General features: G+C 41.3%; 1 non-coding gene and 1 pseudogene across 1 annotated transcript; both read left to right on the top strand.

The window, feature by feature from the left end:
• The first annotated feature begins 1,154 nt into the window (after positions 1–1,154).
• On the top strand, positions 1,155–1,262 carry LOC127217743 (U6 spliceosomal RNA). Its single transcript, XR_007834116.1, has one exon. It is a non-coding gene; the product is annotated as a U6 spliceosomal RNA (small nuclear RNA).
• Positions 1,263–3,158: 1,896 nt separating this feature from the next.
• On the top strand, positions 3,159–3,722 carry LOC127217739 (peptidyl-prolyl cis-trans isomerase A-like; annotated as a pseudogene).
• Positions 3,723–17,309: the final 13,587 nt, after the last annotated feature.

Raw genomic sequence — 17,309 nt, 5'->3', positions numbered from 1 at the left:
TAACACAAAATACAGAGTGTAGGTAGTTTTATAAAGTGTCTCAAGATGGCAAATGACAATGTTTCATATTCTGCTGGTGATACTATAATAGAGCTTGGGGAAATTATTTTTGGGGAAAGTCAGTACTGGAATTGTTTAAATGAAAAGTTATCTATGTACTTCTCTTGGACCAACAGTTCCTCTCTCAGGGCATATAAACCACTATAATCACCTAAGAAAATACTTAGTAAAGACAAAGACAAATTATTCTGTGGCAGATACACTAAATGGCATGTGTAATCATTGTCACAGTAGTGGTGTTCTAATGACCACAGTCTGCACCCAAACCCAAAGTCCATCACCAGTAGAATAGGATCATAATTACACTATGATTCTACATTGGGATGTCAAAAGGATAAACAAACAGCAGCATACAGTGATGGGAAAAGGCTCAAGAGTTTTACAAATACAGTGTTAGACAGAGCTAGGCATGGAAGAGCATGCCTATAATTCTAGGACTCAGTAGACTGAGGCAGGAGGATTGCCTCAAATTGGTGGCCACCCTGGGATACATAATTCCAGGTCAACTTGAATTACGGAAAGACTGTCTAAATACACACACACAAATTTTGTTTGGTTTGATTTTTAAGCCAGTTCCATATAGCCCAATCTGGCCTCAAAACCCCTATGTAGCCCATGCAGTCTTTGAACTTGGTATCCTCTTGCCTATGCCTCCCAAGCAATAGGACTTCATGCACGCACCACTAAAGCCCTATTTAAAAATGGTGCTTGGAGTGGTGGCACTCCTGTCCTACAAGGCCAGCCTGTCCTACAAGTGAGTTCCAAGACAGAATTACATTAACCCTTTCTCAACACACACAGAGAGAGAGACAAAGAGGGAGACAGAGAAAGAGAGTAGACCTTGAAAACAGGATGACATTACATACACAAACTTCAAACACAGGTAATACTAATCTCTGTTGTTAATAAACTCTAAGTGAAATAGCTACTGTGAAAAAAATATTCAGTATGCTGCCAGGTAGTACACAGCTGTGATCCTAGCAAGATGGAGGCATAGGCAAGAGAGTCACAAGTTCAAAGGCTGCCTGGTCTACATAAGTGGTTCAAAATCCACCAGGGAAACTTAGGCAGACTGTCTAAAATTAAGTGTTTGCTTTAGCAGCACATAGACTAAACTAAAAATTGGAATGATACAGAGAATATTGTATGCATAGCCCCTGCACAAAGGTAATACACATATTCATAAAGCAGTCCATTTTTTAAGTAAGCTTTTCATTTTTATTCATAGGTACATCTCTATGCAGGTTTGTGCATGTGAGTGCAGTGCCTGCAGAGGCCAGAAGAGAGCATCAGGTCCCCTGGAGCTGGAGTTACAGCCAGTTGTGAGCTGCCTGATGTTGGTGCTGGGAACTAAACTCTATTCCTCTGCAAGGGCAACAATTGTTCTTAACCACTGCACCAGAACTTTTTTTTTTCCTTTTTTGAGACAGGGCCTGACTATTTAACCCTGGTGGGACTTACTTACTATGTACAACAGAGCTGCTTCTGTGGCCTGAGTTATGGTCTTAAAAGGGCATGGCTCTTTTTTGTTTGTTTTTCGAGTCAGGGTTTCTCTGTTTTGCTTTGGAGACTGTCCTGGAACTAGCTCTGTAGACCAGGCTGGCCTCGAACTCACAGAGATCCTCCTGCCTCTGACTCCAGAGTGCTGGGACTAAAATGTGTGCCACCAATGCCTGGCAGGGTGTAGCTCTTTTGAACATTATGTAATACATGTTTAGAAAAAAGGGGAGAGGAAGAGCTGTATCAGATAGAATTAAGAAATCAAGATGAGAAGTTAATAGTTACCTAAAACAAGGAAAACAATGCCTGCCACTATTCACAACAGCTCCAGCTCAAACTTGTCTCCTGTCCCAGAAACCTTTGGCCAAACTCAAATGATCTATAGGGCCTGAGGGCTTGGGAATATTCAAAGAACTCTAGAAATAACTGCCAGGTAGCTGCTCCTCCAGGTCCACTGAGGGTAAAGGGAAACAGACTCCAACAGGCTTGCAGCGCACTTCCCAGCAGAATGTCTGAAGTTTCATTCTTCCAAATCATGTGTTAAAGGAAACCTACAGCTTTTAACTTAAAACTCAATTGCTCCTACTGTGCCACTATTATGTAAATGAAGAGCTGAGTCATTGCCTTTCCCATTAAAGCTACTGCTCCATGGGATGGCTGAGGCTGCCCTACCAGGGGAAAGCCCAATACAGAGTCTCTCTGGAAAATTAGAGTATTATTTTGTTATTGTTTTTCCAGACAGGGTTTCTCTGTGTAGCTTTGGAGCCTGTCCTGGAACTTACTCTGTAGACCAGGCTGGCCTCGACTCACATATCTGCCTTTCTCTGCCTCTAAATTGCTTCTACTAATTGCTGGGATTAAAGATATGCACAGCCACAAAGACCATCATGCTCCCCTCCACCCCCACTCCTTACCCCACCCCCACCCTACCCCCCACTGAGTGTGATTGTTTTGTTTTTCAAGACAGGCTTTCTCTGTGTAACAGCTCTGGCTGTCCTGGAACTAGCTCTGTAGACCAGGCTGGCCTGGAACTCACAGAAATCCATCTGCCTCTGCCCTTTTTGGGCAGCCCTGGAACACACTATGTAGATGAAACTCAGAGAACTGCCTTGCCTCTGCTGACCAAGTGCTATGATTAAAGGTCTGTGCCACCCTGGTAGTGATTTGAGATCAAGAATTGTATTGAATGCTTAAAATGGCAGGGATGTGGATGTAGCTCAATGGCCAAATTTGTGCTAAAGCTTTAGAAAGCGTTGGGTTTCATCTCCAACACCAACATAAAACTCTAGACCATTATTAATCCCAGCACTCAGGAAGCTAAAGCAGGAAGTTTGCTTCATATTTACATTTGTTAATATTCATGGCTCTGGGTAAGAGCACTGGCTGCTCCTCCAGAGGACCTGGGTTCTGTTCCCAGCACCCACATGGGCAGCTCACAATCACCTGTAACTCCAACTGCAGGAGATCCATTGCCTGTCCTGACCTCTATGAGTTCCAGAATACATTCAAGAACATTCACATAATATTAAGTATTTTTTTAATCTATGTGTATATGTGGGCACATTTGTAGAGTTCAGAATATCTTATATACATATAAAATGAAAAACAAACGGTTTTGCAATTGCTGCTGTCCCCTGTTGCTTCTTCCTACAGCCATAGTCAACCCCACCATGTTCTTCAACATCACAGCCAATGGTGAGCCCCTGGGCTGTGTCTCCTTCTAGCTATTTGCAGAGAAGTTCCAAAGACAGCACAAAACTTTCGTGCTCTGAGCACTGGAGAGAAAGGATTTGGACATAAGGGTTCCTCCTTTCACAGAATTATCCCTGGATTCATGTGCCAGGGTAGTGACTTTACTCACATGTCATAATGGCACTGGCGGCAGGTCCATTTACGGAGAGAAATTTGAAGATGAGAACTTCATCCTGAAGCATAAAGGGCCTGGGATCTTGTCCATGGCAAATGCTGGACCAAACACAAATGGTTCCCAGTTTTTTATCTGCACTGCCAAGACTGAGTGGCTGGATGGCAAGCATGTGGTCTTTGGGAAGGTGAAAGAAGGCATGAACATTGTGGAAGCCATGGAGTGTTCCAGGTCCAAGAATGGCAAGACCAGCAAGAAGATCACCATTTCCAACTGTGGACAACTCCAATTCTTTTGACTTGCAGGCTTCTTACCCACCAAACCATTCCTTCTGTAGCTCAAGAGAGCACCCCCCACCCCATCTGCTCACAATGCCCTGTAATCTCTTCTCTCACTGAAATTCTTTGGGTTCCATATTTTCCTCGTTCCCCTCTATCTCTATCTAGCTGGATTGCTAAGTTTATGATTATGAATAAAAACTAAGTAAGAAAAAACAAACAAACAAAAAAATAGAACCTCACTTCCCCAGCATGGTTCAGTGTTGGTGGTGCATGCCTTTGATCCCAGCACTTGGGAGGCAGAGGCAGGCAGATCTCTGTGAGTTTGAGGCCAGCCTGGTCTACAGAGCGAGTTCCAGGACAGGCTCCAAAGCTATACAGAGAAACCCTGTCTAAAACAAACAAACAAACAAACAAACAAACAAAAAAGTCCCCATTTATACTAATGTTTATGCTAATCTTTGTGCCATATCCATAATCCCATAAGCAGGGGTTGAGGCAGGAAGATTGATGCAACTACCAGCCCATGCCTCACACACAACTAAATAATGAAAATCTGTGCCCTGAACCTAGGTGGTTCAAGTACCTGAGCTAAGTGGAGCAGAGAAGGTACAGCAGAGTTTGTTCTTGTCATCCCTAGTCTAATGTCTTCCTCTTTTTCTATTTTCCAAGCCATCTAGAAAACTGAGCCTATGATGTGAGAGTATGCTCAAAACACATATGAAACTCACACAGAACTAAAATTAAAATTTAACACAAGAGTTAAAAAGAAAAGGAAGGAAGAAAGAAACAAAGGAAACAAAAGCAGAGCCTAGGAACTAGAGAGATACTCAGGAGTTAGGAAGTTTGCTGTACAAACATGAGGATCCAAACTTGGATCCCAGCATCCATGTAACAAGCCTGGTACAGTGTCTTGTACAACTGTAGCCACCCTGTAGGGTGGCAGAGACAGGAGAATCATTGGGGCTTACTGGTTGCTAACCAAGCCAAAGCACTACTAGCTCCATATTCAGAAAGAGGTCTGCCTCAAAGGAATAAGGCAGATGGAGATAAAAAGATACCTGATGTCCTCATCCAAATCTCTAGAATGCACATACAAACATACTATACCTCCCTCCTCGCCCCCTCTCATCCCTTCTCCCCCCCAAACACACATTTGGGGCTCTAGATAGTCTTGCTGCTCTTGCAGAATTCAGTCCCCAACACCCATGTCTAGCCGCGTTACAACCGCCTATAATTCTAATGCTATGTGTTCAGATATCAGGCTGCATAAACATGCTTTCTCTCAGGCACACATACAGAGCTTAATCCTTGGGATCCATTTGGTGAAAGGAGAGGACCAACTCCAGCAAGTTATCCTTTTACCTCCACATATACACCATAGCACATGTGTCTACATCTATATATGTACACATACACTACTCATGTTTTTACCTGTGAGTATTAGCTCCCTCACAAGTCTTGGTTGCTGTGGCTACATGGGATGCCAGATCCTATGTCCTGTGGTAGGGAGGAAGTCTGGTGGAGAGAGACAGAAACTCTGGACATAGTCAAGGCCAGGGACACTTGGATGACACATCTGTCTTACACAATTCAGTATTGCTTTTATTTATTGTTTCAGAAGAACAATAAGATCATACTGATATGAAATGATAATTTCCTGATTTTGTACATAACCTATCTCTGGGAAATGTGGAAGACCAGGTCAAGAATATGGATTTTATAGAGCAGGATTTGAATCTGGGGAGTGATACCAGGTAAGAGCTATTAAAGGAAGCCCTTTCTATCTGTTCTCCATCTTCTCAGATGGCTAAATATCAGATGTGGTTGATCTCTGAGAGTCAGGACACTGGAGACAGCACTTATGAGGAATCCTTGCGGAGTCTAGAGCTTCATTTGGGCTTTATCACACCTTCCTAATGCTCCTGTCTCCATTTAACTGTAACACCTTTTCCTACCAAAGAGATGAGCTGGTCCTGAGGTAGCAGGATCTTGGGTTAGTGAAAAAAGAGTGACCCAATGCTCTTGACCAGGAGCAGGAGGACCATCTCTCTATCCAATGTTGGCCTGAGTAACATCTGTCTGTACACTTTTGGCCTGAGATTGTAGGGATTCTGTCATCTGCTGCTGTGTCTTTAGGTTTTGCAGGAAATGGGAATATAATTCCATGAAATAGGAATATAATTCTCATGACTTCTATGTGGTTGACAGCCAATATGTGACCACATATGTTGTTCAAAGGTCATATGGGGAAAAGACTCTACAGTCTTGCCAAAAGCATTTGTAATACTTCTCACCAGTGGACTGCAGTTGGGGTGCCAGAAGGTTGGAGAGCTTAGTATCAGCTTCTTTATAGTTGTCAGACTTGCCAAGCATTCCTTTTTTAACTGTGTCTCTCCTTGGACCCTGGAGTTCATGGAGCAGTTATGGGCTGCTTAGGTAAAAAGGTGATTTTCTGGCAGTCTGATTGACAAGTGAATCTTTGAGAGTTTAAAGTCTAAAATACCTGGGACTCAAGATCACTGGAATCTAACATCTTACCCCGTAGAGGGGATCTAACATGGCCTGGGCCTCAGAGAAAAGCATACTTAATACAGGTATCATTCCATATATCAAAAGAGGTTTTGGTGGGAGACAGTGTTGGGAAACTGGAACCAGGCACTGTTGCTGCACTTGTGAAAAGACACCATGAGATTCCACTAGAAGCTGAGAAGAGCAAGCCACTGCTTCTAAACGATGAAGGGGTATCCAAGATTGGCATTAACCTCTCATTATCCAGGGGATGCTGGTATGTAGCCTGCTTCCGACTCAGTTCCTGGGCCTCCTGCTCTATGTTGATTGGCAATCAATTGAATATTAGGACTGTGGGGTTCCACAACCACTTCAGACCAGAGAGGATGCCAATGTCACAGGCATGTGTTTCAATACCACAACCAAGTAAAAAGTTTTAAAAGTTTTCTAGATCAGTGGACTGCTGAGTCAGGAAGGTATGGGTTCCAATACTAGCCTAGGCTACATATCAAGCCCCTGTCAAAACAAACTAAAGCTGTGTATATAGTTCAGTGGTGGAGTACTTATCTAGTTTGCAAAAGGCCCAAAGTTCAATTCACAGAATAAAAAAGAAAAGAAAAAAAAAAAAAAAAAAAAGGAAGGGATGGAGGCCAAATTTGGTTCACAGAGTGAGTTCCAGGACATTTAATGCTGTTACACAAAGAAGCCCTGTCTCAAAAACAAATAAAAACCTGTACACATTAAAAAATTGAAAATTAAATTAAAATAGTGGCATTTACACAGGAGTGTGAGGAATGATGTGTGGCACAAGCACACTGATTTTGTTTAAATACTTTCTTTTTTTGAAAAGTAAGACTATATGAGTCTAAAAGGATAGATAGCAAAGTGGTTAAAAGCAATTGCTCCTCTTGAAGACCTAGGTTCAGCTCCCAGCACTCATATCAAGCAGCCCAAGAGCACCTGTAATGCCAGTTCCAGAGGATCCGCTGCCCCCTTCCAACATCCATCAGCACTACATGCAAATGACATGCATACACATAAACATATACACATTGTATAAACTATGTACACTATTTTGTACATTTTCTAGTGCTAGAGACCAAAGCCATGGCCTTGCCCATGCTCAGCAAATGCTCTACTTCTAAGCTATATCCTCATTCTGACATAAGTATCAAAAAGCAAACATTCTGGCCATCACAATAAAGATCAAGAAACAGATTGTTGACAGAATGTTTATCTAACATTCAGGAAAACCTGGGTTCCATCTTCAGGACATATATACAGGTTGTGCTGGAACATGCCTATAATCCCAATACTTGGGAAGCAGAGCAGAAAAATCCAAAATTCATGGTCGTTCTTGGCTACATAGTAAGTTCCAGGCTAGCCTGGGCTACATGAGACTCCATCTGCCTTGTCCTAATTTGATTCTCTGTTGCTGTGATGAAAACCCTGGTCAAAGCCAACTTGGAGGAGGAAAGGGTTTCTTTGGCATACAGGTTACAGTCCATCATTGAGAGCAGTCAAGGTAGAAACTCAGGACAGGGTCTTGAAATAGAAACCAATAGAGGAATACAGATGCTTTAGCTAGGCTTACTATTGCTGTGATGAAACACCATGACTAAAAGAAAGTTGGGGAGGAAAGGGTTTATTCACTCACAGTCTCATATAACAGTTCATCATCAAAAGCAGTGAGGGCAGGAACTCACGAAGAGAGGAACCTGGAGACAGGAGCTAATACAGAGGCCATGGAGGGGTTCTGCTTACTGGCTTGCTCCCCATGGCCTTATCAGCCTGTTTTCTTATAAAACACAGGGCCAGGGATGAACCCCACCTTCAACATGCTGGGCCTTCCCATGAATCAAGAAGATGCACTACAGCTGGATCATATAGAGGAATTTTCTCAATTAAGGCTCCCTCCTCTCTGATGACTAACCAGTGTCAAGTTGACATAAAAACTATCTAGTCAACTGGGCCCTTGCCAACTTGACACACAAACATATCACTTTTCAATGGAAACCTCTCCTTTCTCATTTATTCCCAAGATGGAAAGCTAACAATAACATCACAGTATGAAACATACATTGCTTTAAAAGATCCACAGTCCTTAAAAATTCAAACACATTAAAAGTTCAGTCTCTTTTTTTAAAAAGTCTCTTTTAAAATCCACAATCTTTCAAAAGTTCAAACTCAACAGCGGGCTCCTGTAAAAATTAAAATTAAATACTTTCTTCAAGAGGAAAGAACCAGGGCATGGTCACAATTTGAACAGAACAGAACCAAATTCCAACAGTGCAAATAGCGCAATGGTCAATTGTCTGGAATTCACTCAAAATCTTCTGGCCTCCAAGGGCTTGGGTCACTTCTGGCTCTGCCCTTTGCAGCACACACAGCTTGCCTTCTAAGCTCCAACTGGCTCCACTCCATTGCTGCTGATCTTCTCGGTGGTCATCCCACAGCACTGGCATCTCCAACACCACCGGAGTCTTCTGCGGCAACTGGGCTGCACTTTCACCACTAGCCTCTCATAGGTTCTCCTCATGGTGCCAAGCCTCAGCTGCTCTCCTCACACTTCACGCCTTCAAAACCAGGGCCACCTGGGTGACTCTTGCACTACCAGGTTCAGCTGCCAGAACAAGCTACAGCATTGCCATGCCTGTAACAAAGCTTCTGTGTGCTGACTCTGGAAGTACTTTCCAGAAGCTATCACCGAAATGACGTTGGTCTCTTCTTAATCACTGCTGATTTCTCAGCTCCAGCCAACCAACATCAAATATCCTACCAAAGCCAAGGTTTCACTTTAGTAGTTCTAGTAACTTGTCAGTCACAGTTGATTCTTCAGCTCCAGATAACCAGAATTACAGAGTCTTCACATAAAAATCCTGGTAAAGTCTTTGCTTTCCTTGGAAACTTGGCAAGCCAGACCTCCATCTTTGCACTGCTCTCAACATTCTTATCTTCCAAGCTCCCACAGAACATCCTGCTGAGCTCTCAACACTCAATGGCTTTTCTAGCCCAAAGTTCCGAAGTCCCTCCACAATCCTGCCATAACATCATAAACAACATGGTGAGGTCTATCACACCAGTCAAAATGCCAACAGGATAGATGAACTGGCCAGCATGATGAGAAGGCAAGTAGGACAAAGCACAAAGCATGTCCTCTGCCTCAGACCAAGTTATATCTTGGCTGCTGTTGGATCTTCCCGTGTCAATTAAGCTCATCAAGAAAATCCTTTTCAGGTGTGCCTAGAGGCACCCTCATGGATAGTTCCAGATCTTGTTAAACTGATAATCAATAGCTTGAAGCCAACCTGGCTATCATGACACCTGGGATACAGGAGACCCAGGAGAGAGAGAGAGAGAGAGAGAGAGAGAGAGAGAGAGAGAGAGAGAGAGAGAGAGAGAGAGAGAGAGAGAGAATAAATTTAGGGGAAAAGCCTTATATATGGACAAAATTGATCTCTGTTGTAGACCTTGCAGCTTTCAGCTAGTTATTGCTAAGTGTGTACTCAAAATGCAGCTCAATGAATAAGTCTACCAGTGGTGTTTTCTGCAAACTGACAGCTGGAGGCCAAGGCTTGCTCCAGCTCATTTTTTTTTTTGCCTTTAGATTTTTCTTTATTTTTCTATTGGTATGTATTCATTATGCATACTCAGTTTTTCATAAAGATGTTTATGCCTGTAATCGCAGCACTTTGGAGCCTGAGACAGAAGGCTTGCCATTACTTTGAGGCTGGCCTGGGCTATATAGCAAGTTCCAGATCAGCCTGACCTACAGAGCAAGGCTTTGTCTCAAAAGAAAATGAGGGGGTGGGGAGTGACATAATTATTTTACAATTCCAATTTTTAAAAATAATGTTTTACAAAAAGAAAGAAAACTAAAACAAGCAGGCCAAGAAGGCTCAGTGGATAAATGTGCTTTTTGCCAACCCTGATGGCCTGAGTCTAGTCCCAGGCATCTTCATGATGGAGGGAGAGAACCAGCTCCTCAAAGTCTTCTTCTGACCTCCACACATGTGCTCCTCACCCACGAACAAATAATTGTAATTTAAAAACTACGAATGACTTGGAGAGATGACTCAGCAATTAAGAGCACTGGCTGCTTTTCCAGAGGACTCAGGTTCAATTCCCAGCACCCAGATGACAGCTCATAATGTCTGTAACTCAGTTTCAAGGAATTCAACAACTTTTACATAGACATACAAGAATGCACATGATATTTAAAAAAGCTATGAACAATACATCTTTATTGGACTATGTTCTGTCTTTTCATCATATTCATCCCTCTGTTTTTCTTCCTCTTTCTCTCCCATTATTTATCTAACTTCTCCCAGAGTCCTGATTCTACTTTCATGTCACAAATATATAAATGATTATATATACACTCATAACACATACAAGTGCTTGTGTGTGTAATGTGCTGAGTATGATTGAGTATGATTGTTCATACCTGTAATCTTATTATTCAGGAGGCTAAGTGGCTCTCTGAAAGTTTGAGGCCAGCCTGGGCTACAAAGTGAATTAAATACATAAATAAAATCTAGGATCCACATACAGAAGAAAACACGAGATAACTGTTTGGGTCTATTTTATTTCAGTTAAGATGACAGCTTCCAGTTCTATCCATTTTCCTGCAAATAGCATATTTTCATTCTTTTTTAAATGGCTGAATGACTCTATTGTGTGCACATGATTGCTAGGACCCAAACACATGTGGTGGCTGTTTCTCATCAGGAGACAGAAAATGCTTTCAGGTTTCCCACCCACAGGAACCAGGGGTCTTTTGATGCTCAGATTTATTCATTTATTGGGGGAGGGGTGCAACATTATGATGTCCTTTTTCTAAATGATTAGAATGGTAAATTCTGCAATAAAAAATACATGTTCACATGTATGTTCTATTTGCTGTTGTGTATAAGGGACAAAATGTATTGATGCAAAGAATTAATAGCTTATAGGTGATTATTTCTTACTGTGTCTGTAATCTTTTTATTTATTATACTTTCTAATAGGAAATAGCAATAAATCAGTTTTATGAAAGAGCAAATAAGTAGAAAAAATGGTAGCACAAACACATTAATGAATATAAGCCAAAATTAGACTCAATGAATGAAGGAGGGAAAATCTTATCAGCAAAGCAAAGAGAGATGGAGAGAGCTGGGTTTAATACTATTAGAGATTAGAAAATGTCACAGTTGCTGCTGGCTGCTTTTCCAGTATCAACAATGTTATATCTGTATATCTGAAAAACATTATGCTAAGTGAAAGAAACCAGATACAAAAGGTCACATATTGCATGATTCCATTTCTATGAAATATTCAGACTCTGTAAATCCATAGAGACAGAATGCAGATTGGTGGTTGCCAGGGACTTGGGGGAGGGGGAGTGGAAGAAACTGCTTAATGGATTTTTATTTTAGAATGATGGAAATGTTTTGGGACTAGTCAGATGTGGTAGTGACATAAATCCTGAATATACTAAAGGCATTGAATTGTTCCCTAAAAATGGCTAATTTTATGTTGCATAAATTTCACCTCAATAAATTAAAAAAATGATTGAGTCTTGATATGTAAGTACATAAAATAGATACATATATACTTTATATAAAACACTCTAGATATTGTAGAGACAATGAGATAAATTTGGAAATGGAATGAATAGTCAGTATTACTATGGAATTATTGTAACAGCATAGATGATAATGATGATGTCCCTCTGTCATTTGGGCCATTCAGACTCCTTCTCTGAGATGTCTGCCCAGGTTACCACATGATCCCATCCACTAAAGCCTGAGCTGGAGTCCTGTAGGACACCCTGCAAAATTACCTTGACTGCTGGCTAATTATGGTCTTTTAAGTTTTTTTTTGTTTTGTTTTGGTTTTTTGTTTGTTTGTTTGTTTGTTTTACTGGCCAGGTGTTGGTGGTGCATGTCTTTAATCCCAGCACTCAGGGAGGCAGAGGCAGAAGGATCTCAGTAAATTCAAAGCCAGACTAATTTACAGAGCCAGTTCCAGGACAGGCTTCAAAACAATATAGAGAAACTCCGTCTCGGGGGTGGGGAGTTGTAGTATTTTTTTCTAGCCCAATACAGGGTTTCAGTTTGTATCTGAGTCTGGCCTTGCCTGGAACTCACTAGGAAGCTCAAGCTGGCCTGGAACATTCAATTCTCTTGCCTTAGCCTCTCATGAACTGGAATTATGGTTATATGTCACTATATCTGGATCTCAGCAGCTTCAAAAGCCAGCAGCTTCCATGTGCTACTCTGTAAAACCAGGATTGAATTCAGATCTGTCTTCTTTGGTCGCTTTTCCCAGAGAAACTATGACATCAGGAGACACCAGGGAGGAATGTGAAGGCAGGAAGAGGGCACGGGGCTCCTTTCTAGGTTTTGTGAGCATATGGCAATGGGCTTTACCTGGCTTTTGTGGGGATTGATTGACATTTGCAGCGTTCCCCAGGACAAAGGTTCTGATGCCTCTAGAAACCCAATATTAACAGCATCTCTTCCAGAGAGGTCTGGGTCTCAAACATACAAGTTTCCTTCTCTAAGTCTGTCAGTCTGACCCCTGAACCAAAAGATTCTGAACATGCTAAACACTAACACTGAGCTACACTTCAGCCCCCAAACGTAACCAGTTTTAATTACTCCACACTCTTGTTTTCTCCTATAGTTCTGTGGATAGTTGTTTCTATAAATTGCTACACGTGAGCTATTTACTCTTTTTGTTACTTTGTTTTGAGTTTGAGTATCAAAGTATAGACCAAATTGGCCTACAATTTGTGACATTCCACCTGTCTTTGCTTCCTGAGTACTGAGATAATAGGCATGTGTTGCCACCCAGAGCTGTGATTTTCATAAAAACCTAAATCCATTAGCAGTTAATGGTTCTCTTTTCCATTGTCTTCTTTTTGTTGTTTTTTTTGTTTTGTTTTTGTTTGTTTGTTTTCTTTCGAGACAGGGTTTCTCTGTGTAGCTTTGGAGGCTGTCCTGGAACTTGCTCTGTAGACCAGGCTGGCCTCAAACTCACAGAGATCTACCTGCCTCTGCCTCCCGAGTGCTGGGATTAAAGGAGTACGCCACTGACGCCTGGCACCCTTTATTTTTTTTAATGCAACTCAAACTGGCTTTGAACTTCTGATCCTCCTGTCTCCAACTTCTAAGTGCTTCCAAGGGATTACAGGCATGCTAGTCTTTATCTGTTTTCTTTCTCTCCTCTTGACCCTCCCCCCTTTCAGGACAGGGTCTCCTTATATAACCCAGGCTCATCTTGAAATCAAGACAATCCTGCCTAAGTCTTCTGAGTACTGAGATTACAGGCTGAGTGATAGGTTATTATAATTCCCTGCTGTTGTGGGATATTACTTTAAAATGCATTACATTTGTTTATGCTATGTTACATTTGTTTTTATGATGCAAAAATGTCTTGCATTCTTTTATGCTGCACTTGTTTAACTCTGTGAAGCTGTGTTACTTTGCCTGTCTAAAACACCTCATTGGTCTAAAAATAGAGGAGAAAGGATAGGTAGGTCTGGCAGGCAGAGAGAATGAATAGAAGGAGAAAATAGAAGGATCCAGAAGAGGGATCAAGGATCAAGAAGAGTATGGGACAGCCACACAGCCACACAGCCAATGATGGAGTAAGAGTGAAAGTAAGATTACAGAAGTAAGAAAAGGAAAAAAGCCCAGAGGCAAAAGGAGATGGGATAATTTAAGAAAAGCTGGCTAGAAACAAGCAAAGCAAAGGCTATAGATATTCATAAGGAAGAATAAGCCTGCATGTGTATTTATTTGGGAGCTGGGAGGTGCCCTTTCAAGAGTTTTAAAAAAAAAGAGTAAAAGAACAAACACCAACAGCATGGTGTGTGTGTGTGTGTGTGTGTGTGTGTGTGTTTGTTTGTGTGTGTGTGTGTGTTTATGAGGATACTTGTGACGCAGAGCTCGATAGCTTCATGGAGTTGGTTTTTGCCCTCCACCATGTGGGTCCCAGTGATCGAAGTCATGTTATCAGGCTTGATGGCAAGCTTCTTTACTCTGAGACATCTTGCCAGCCCCTGAGAAAAGTTTTGAATATATCTTCTTTGGGCTTGATATGTAAAATAAGAAAAATAAAAATAATAAAAAAAAACCACATAAAAGAAAAATCTTCCTAGAGCTGGCACTCTTTATCGTTTGCCAATCTATTAGTATATTTCATAGCCTACTATCAATATGCTTGAATAATCTGGGTGTAAAATATAATAATTTCCTAAATATTTCTGCTAGAAATGTGGACATCTATAGTAAATGCTAAAATTGGCCAAATTCCTATAGGTACTAAAATCTAGGTTGGCCAAGAAAGATGGTATTGGGTAACAAAGTTAAACACTAAGCTCTTTGTTCTGTGAAAAGATAAATACTTGGTTTCACTACCTAGTATCCTAATAAATACGTAACAAACATGAACTTGAACTCGTTGAAATAATATTCACAGCTACCTGAAAAGTAATAGTTTTTCTACTCTAAAAATACCCTGGGTGAAAAAGTGAAACAAGTGTGCTTACTTGAACTCCCATTTAGACCTTTAGACACCATTGAAATAGCACTAAACCTCTCTACCCCCACAGGAAACAATCCTCAAGAGGTTACTTTGCAATACCTCTATTTTATAACTTAAGTTATGCTTTTTGTATATTTGTCTACCCAGTGCTGTCCTGGGCTCTCCTTATTCTGTTTATATTTGTTTTTTGTTTGTTCTTTTTTAAATTTAGAGACTTTTATTTTCTTTAGTGTTATTATTGGTGTGGGCATAAGTGAAGGTGGGCACGTGCCACTATGTTCATATGGCGGTCAGAGGACAACTTTTAGAAGTAAGTTCAGTCGTTCTATCATAGGTTCCAGAGATAGAATTTAGGTCACCAGGCTGGCATAGCAAGCAAGCCCTTTTACCTGCTGAGCTATCTCATTGTCCACTTTTTTTGTGTGTGTGTATATGTTTTTTAAAGGCAGTCTCTCCATAGGTCAAGCTGGTCTTGAACTTGAGATATAGAAAAAGTTGACCTTGAACTCCTGATCCTCCTGCCTCCACCTTCTCCCCAACCTCAAATGCTAGGATTATAGATAGGTATCATCATGCTTGATTTTGGAACTCTTTATTCTCAATCAAGGCATGGCCACTGTTCACTAAAGCACTCGGATGTGAGAGGTGCTGGGTGAATGTTCAATTGATGAATAAAAATTCAGTGCTGCTTCCAACCTTATCTATGGTGACCTTAGTCATATGGCTGCCTGAGGTCCTCACAGTGGGTATGGTGTTGCATGCCTTTAATACCAGTGCATAGGAGGAAGAGGCAAGTAATCTCTACAAGTCTGAGGTCAGCCTGATCTACATATCTAGTTCCAGTACAGCCAGCCAGGACTGTATAGTGAGATCCTGTCTTTAAAAAGAATTTTAGCCAGTGGTAGTATACACATTTAATCCCAGCACTTGGGAGGCAGAGGCAGGTGGATCTCTGTGAGTCTGAGGCCACCCTGGTCTTACAAAGTAAGTTCCAGTACAGCCAGGACTGTTACACAGAAGAAACCCTGTTTCGACAGCCCCCTCAAAAAAAAAAAAAAAAAAATACCAGTACACAATAGATAGAAACAGGTGGTTTTCTGTGAATTTGTGTTCCAATACAGCCAGGGCTACACAGAGAAAGTCTGTCTCAAGATAAACAAAAATGATTTAGAAATAAAGACCTGAAGCAATATTTTAGGTTTGTAATTTGAGCTCTCAGTAGACTAGATTAGCAGGCCAAGGCCAGCTTTAGCTACATGGGTGAAGAAAGAGGCCATGAATTTGAAGGGGACTGAATGGCAAAGGGTATATTGGAGGGTCTAAAGTGAGAAAAGAGAAGGGAGAAAATTTGTAATTAAATTATAATCTCAAGGGGATGGAAAGATGGTTCAGCAGTTAAGAGCAGTGGTTGCTCTTCCAGAGGACCTGTGTTCAATTCCCAACACCTACATGCCAGATCACAGCTGTCTGTAACTCCAGTTACAAAGGATTTGATATCCTCACACAGATATACATGCATACAGGCAAAACACCAATGCACATGAAATTAAAAAAAAAAATCTTAAATGAAAAAGGGGCCATTGGTGAACACTTTCAATCCAAGCATTTAGGAGGCAGGTGGATGTCTGTGTGTTTGAGGCCAGTTTGGTCTACCATAGTGAGTTCCAGGACAGCCAGGGAAACATAGAAAAACATTGTCTCAAACAAAAAACAAAAACAAAATCAAGTTGGTTTGATTCAGGGAGGTGGGAGATGAACCTGACAGAGGCTATCTTTCTATGTAGCTTTAAAGGTTACATTCTCATTTCTGCTACAGTGTATTCTTCCCCCTCCCCGTATCTTAAGAAGTTTATAATTTCTGCTACAGTATGTTCTTTTTTCACTCTCTCTCTCTCTCTCTCTCTCTGTCTTTGTGTGTGTGTGTGTTTATGCTTGTACATGCATGAGCATGTGTTTGAGACAGGGTCTCACTGTTGTTCTGGTAGGCCTGGAACTTGCTATGTAGCTACTAGCTATTGCACCAGGCTAGCTTTGAATACATCACCATGCCTAGCCTGGAAGTAACTATGTATCTGAATCTCTGTTTCTCAAATGCTGGGATTACAGACATTTGTCACCATGCCTAGTTGGCACACTCAATACCTAAAGTCAGAATTAAAAATGCTATCAAATCTCACCACTCAGGAAAAAAAGATTAACATGATGAGGAGTAATTTCTTTTCTTTTTTGAGACAGTTTCTCTCTATGTAGTCTGCCTACTTCTGCCTTTCTGATGCTGGGATTAAAGTTGTGCACCACCATGCCAGGCTTATTTTCATTTTTTGTTTATTTATTTGTTTGATTTTTCAAGACAAGCTATCTCTGTGTAACAGATTTGGCTATCTTGCAACTCACTCTGTAACCAGGAGCTCACAGAGATCTGTCTACCTCTGCCTCCCAAAGTCATGCCCAATCACTGCCCAGCCATTTCTTTTAATTTTTTTTGAGACAAGGTCCAACTATGTAGACCTGGATGACCTGGAACTTACTGTGTAGGCCAGACTAGCCTCAAACTCACAGAG

Source organism: Phodopus roborovskii, unplaced genomic scaffold (genome assembly GCF_943737965.1).
Source record: "Phodopus roborovskii unplaced genomic scaffold, PHOROB, whole genome shotgun sequence".
NCBI classification, from domain to species: domain Eukaryota; kingdom Metazoa; phylum Chordata; class Mammalia; order Rodentia; family Cricetidae; genus Phodopus; species Phodopus roborovskii.
Note: the sequence above shows the minus strand (reverse complement) of the source record. Positions and strands in the feature narration are given on the sequence as shown.